Genomic DNA, 5,295 nt, shown 5'->3' with positions numbered 1-5,295 from the left:
CTTGAAAAACGAGGACAACTGAGATGTACGGGAGTGGAATGCCTCATCCTGGGAGCAGATGCGGCGGAGGCGAAGGAATTGGGAATAGGGGATAGCATTTTTGCAGGAAGGTGGGTGGGAGGAGGAGTATTCTAGGTAGCTGTGGGAGTCGGTGGGCTTGAAATGAATATCGGTTTCTAGGTGGTTGCCCGATATGGAGACAGAGAGGTCCAGGAAGGGGAGAGAGGTGTTAGAGATGGTCCAGGTAAACTTAAGGTTGGGGTGGAAGGTGTTAGTGAAGTGTATGAACTGTTCGAGCTCCTCGTGGGAGCACGAGGCGGCGCCGATACAGTCATCAATGTAACGGAGGAAGAGGTGGGGTTTAGGGCCGGTGGATCTAGTTTTGGGGAATGAAGTGAAGTATGCTTCTATGGTAAACAGTGATCATAATATCCTTAAGTTTAAGAATAGTTACGAAAAAAGGATGATAAATAATTAAGATGAAGATACCCAATTTAAGCAGGGCAAATTTCAGTGAGTGCAAAAGGGGTTGGAAACAAATTAAAATAGTAAATGTGCAATGGGTGGAATAAATGTTGTATCAGATTTATATCAGTACATATGTGTAGACATGTCTTTTTCTTGGTCCTTTATGTCCTTATTTATACGGATGTATATCTACCACTGTGTGTGCATGTGTGTAATTGGGTTTGTGTGTCTGCATGTGTGTGTATATCTGTGTGAGTGTACAACTTTGCAACTTAATGTATAACACTTTATGTTTCAGACTTGTCACAATGCAAAACTGACAAACATAAAATAAAAAGGTAAAATTACATTTATGTTAAAAATTTGTTTTTGTTCTGGCCCAGCTGTGAATTCTGTTCAACCTGTACCCATCACAAAGAGTTAATTCCAGTTACAGCCCACCAATAATTGATGAATCTGTCATGTGCTAATTATATTTCCTGTTATTTAAATTTAGTTTGGCAAATTGGCAACACTATCAGACAGCCTTTGATTGATTGATTGATTGATTGTCATATATACTGAAAAAAAGTGAAAAGCTGTGTTTGCAAGCAGTCCAGGCAGATCAGAGTAAGCAAAGGATGTACAGATTAAAAAGACTTAGACAGAAGCATACAGGACACATTGCACAGGGTGTGCGCGATGCAAGATCAACATTAGCAAGATCAGCATTATTTGAGGCTAGAGAGTCCATTCAACAGTCTGATAGCCAGGATGAAGCTGTATCTGAAACTGCTGATGCGTTTGTACAGGCCTCTGTATCTTCTGCCTGACAGAAGAGGTTGTAGGAGATCATTACCAGGGTGTGATGGGTCTTTGATGATGTTGGCAGCCTTTCCACAGCAGCGAGCCGTGTAAATGGAGTCCATGGATGGAAGGTTGGCTTCCATAACGGTCTGGGCTGTCTGATATTACTGGGAGCAAAATCGAAGGGACACTAAAAATAATTGTATATAATTTGCTTTCTACTTTATAAAAATATCAGAGATGGGGTGAAAAAATGTTTAATTGAGCAAGGTGGGTGAAGTTGGGTGATTAATGTTTGTTTGTTCATGAGAAACAGGCATCACTGACACAGTATTTATTACCCTTCCTCAATCATCCTGAAGAAGGTGGTGGTGAGTAGTCCCATATAGTATAGGTACACTATACCTGTAGTATAGATGCAGGATTTTGAGCCCTTTTTCCTACTTCCCCTCTTTGTCTCCTAAGCATTGCACCCATGGGAAACTTTCCTGCGCTAATAGCTCTTTCTGGTCAAGTGCAGGATCTTGATTTGAGCTGTGAGATAGTTTTCAGGCCCAATCACACATCATGATCAAGATACTCACATTAACAAAGAGGGTGGTTTGAAATGTCGGAGTTAGATTGCAGACAGACCCGAATCTTGGTAAACACAATGGGGTTGAGCTTTTGTTAAAAGTTTTATTTTGATATTTTGGCAGAATGGAAGATGTCAGTTCATGGTGCAGGATGGTGTTGACTTTTGAGACTCCCCTTTTATACATGTTGTAAGATTTGGATATCCTAACTCAAGCAGTGTCCTGTTTACCCATCACCCACTGTGTTCACTGATTTACATTAGACTAAAAATCTCATTTTTGTTTTAAGTCCCTCCATGGCCTACATATACACACACACACACCTCACTCTATTGCCCCACAAACCACCAAGATCTGTGCATCCCTGATTTTTATTGCTCCACCATTGGTAGCCATGTTTTTTAGCCGACTGGATCCTTATACCTGGAATTTCCTCCCTAAATCTTCTGTGCCCTTCCAAATCTCCTTTACACCAAACTCTTTGACCAAGCATTTTGTCAGCTGTCTTAATATTCCCCTCATGTTGTTTTATGTTAGAGTGTGTCAGATTTGACAGCTCCTGGAAAGTAGCTAAAGTGAAGATATTTACCAAAATTGGAACAAGTGGAATCAGGTGAGAATAGGTGATGGCGGGTGTGTGGCACTTTTAGTGATTGGAACGAGGTCAGCCAGGTGGATCTTATAGAATATGATTGGGGCTGTTAGCCTGGTCCAATCAGGGAGCTCTGGCTGACAGATATAAACAGGAGTGACTGAGGTTCTATTCACTCTGAGCTGGCTCTGAGGGAGTTGGATCAGTGTCAAAGACTCTCCACATGTAAATAAAGGGTGACCTGGTGACGGGATACCGGTCTTTGTGGAATTACTTCAGCATTCATTCTCATAGACCCCAGGAAAATGATCTTTTCAATGTCACACAACCTGTCCATATGACAATTGAAGACCAGCAGCCAAAACTGGGAAGGTTTACACTTCCAATCAAAGCCATTTCTTTTTTAAAACCGTCTGATAAAACAAAGCTTAAATGTTGAGTGGTTCAGGCAAGAAGATAATGATCAAGAGGATGTTTCAGTTTTACTAAAACCACCAACCAATAGATTGCTGTGGAGTCACCAATCCCCACCAAGGGAACCTCAAACTCCATTGAAACAAAGATGAAATTAAAGTGCTGCAGATGCTCGATACCTAAAATATACCAGAAAATGCTGTAAATATTCAATTATCTTCCCCTGAATTGTTAACTCTGATTCTCTCTCCATAGATGCAGCCAGATCTGCTGCATATTTCCAGCATTTCCTGTTTATTTTATGACCAAGCCAAAGATCGAAATGTTCTGGTCATCTTCAGTTCTAGAATTGATTAGCTGGGTCTGAGAATCTTCAGGGGGTTTCCCAAAAGCCAGCACAGACCAAGGGAGAACTTTCCAGATGTTGCAACAAACAGAAGCCCTGAATATTCTGCAGACATGCTTCCTCATCGTAGGGGAAAAAACAAGAATCACGGGCAACCCTGCAATATAATTTTATCCTTTCTTTTAGACATGCTCAGTGTAATTTCCTCCTCATATTCTGCTGCCTCTTTCAGATGAGACTTTAAATTGAGACACAATCATTCATAGCAGGTGGACATGAATGATCCCATGGCCACTCTCTTTTGGAGTGGGAAGTTATTAATTTCCTCTTGCCCATAAGTTCACTGTTTTCTTATCTCTCTGCTCTCCTCCAGCCTCACAACCTTCAAGATCTCTGCACTTCTCTTAATTCTGGCTTTTTGCACATCTGCAATTTTAATGGCAGCAGACATGCCATCACTGACCTTGGCCTTGAGCTCTAGAATTCCCTCTCTAAACTTCTCCATCTTTCAGAGGCTCCTCAATACCTACCTCTGACCATAATGTCTATGTGACTTGGTGTGAATTTCTGTTTTAGAGCACTCCTGTGAAGCACTTTAGGACTCTTACTACGTTTAGAGTTGCTTTATAAATACACGTTTTTATTGCTCTTCTGGGGTCAATGTTCCTCCTGCAACAAACATCACTAAAATCAGATTATCTGGTGTTTTATCACATTGCTGTTTGTGAGAGCTTGCTGAGCATAAAATGTGTTTCCTAGATTACAACAGCAACTACACATCATAAAATACTTCATTGGGTAATCAGCACTATCTGATGTCCACAGCATTTAAACAGTTTGTAAACAGCATTTAAATCCACAGGATCTTTTGATTAATTATATTTTTTTCCTCATTGAGAAACAGTATTGGAGATTAACAAAATACCTTGCCATCTTTTGTTTGATTTCTGTAGATTTACAGTCTGCATTCGTGGTTTTCACTGCCAAAACAAGGACTTGGAATTTCAGCCAGCTATACTTTTCAATCTGCGCAAATGAATTAAAGCTTCAGAAGATTCTAATCACAGTAACATTTAACAAAATGCATGAAGATGCAGGATGAACTTAACTTTTGACCTTGTCCACCCCAGTCCAACACCAGCACCTCCACATCATCCAGGATGATGATCAACCCTAGACCTGAATTGCATCAGGTATTATTTATTATGAGGATACTGTTCCATTGGAGATATCATTGGATATTGTATGAAATATTTTATGCAAGAAAGGAGCTAAAGCTGTTCATAAATAAGACTGTTACAGCCACTCACATGCAGAACTAATCTACAGCATCACTCCCATGATTCCAGTCCAATGGTAATGAGGATTCATATCAACAGAAAAACCCAAGGAAAATATTGTTTTTTTTTCCAATCACAAGACAGCCAGTTTCCAATTATGATTTTATCAAGTCAGAATTCAGGATTTGTAAACTCTGCATCTCCAATGCATAAACATTACATTGATATTTTATTTTGATTTCTTCATTGAGCAGCTGTTAATCACACTTTTTTCACTGATCACAAATCGAAACAGCAAGCTTTGTGATTTCATTATTCTGGCAGTATGAAACTTTCACAAATAATAAATACATTTATTGGAAATGTTTCTTCACAGTGATATAAAATCCAAATTTTGAAAACTAAATCTATACAAATGGCAATGTGGAAGGTGACATATCTTCAAATCTTAAAAAAGGTTAAATTGTCAGAAAGTGTTTGTTGTTGTCACCTTTCACTTGCACACTCACTAGAAGACCATAAAGTAACAAAAATAATTGCAATATTAACAAAGTGCTGTAGAAACAGAGTCTCAATGCATGTAACGTCAGTGGGTTAGCTCTGAGTCAGAAGATGCTAGAGACTTAAACAAAGTCGAGAGGCTGATGCTGCCACACTGCCACAGGATCAGGACTCAGGAGGTGCCGCATAATAGACGGTCTGTTCTCAGGTATTACCACTCCATTGGAGGGTCACTAATGAGGAGCTGCTGCATTGTCAAAGAGTCACTAATGAGGGTCACAAATAATGCCGCACTGTCGGAGGGTCAGTGCTGAGGGAGCGCCGCACTGTCGG

General features: G+C 40.1%; 1 long non-coding RNA gene across 1 annotated transcript; it reads left to right on the top strand.

Annotated features, from left to right (window-relative positions):
• The first annotated feature begins 764 nt into the window (after nt 1-764).
• On the top strand, nt 765-4,824 carry LOC125483019. The gene is made up of 2 exons (XR_007262014.1): nt 765-806; nt 4,135-4,824. It is a non-coding gene; the product is annotated as an uncharacterized LOC125483019 (long non-coding RNA).
• The last annotated feature ends 471 nt before the right edge of the window (nt 4,825-5,295 follow it).

This window comes from Rhincodon typus, chromosome 1, assembly GCF_021869965.1.
Source record: "Rhincodon typus isolate 14 chromosome 1, sRhiTyp1.1, whole genome shotgun sequence".
Classification (NCBI taxonomy): Eukaryota; Metazoa; Chordata; class Chondrichthyes; order Orectolobiformes; family Rhincodontidae; genus Rhincodon; species Rhincodon typus.
This window is presented reverse-complemented; position numbering and strand designations above follow the sequence as displayed.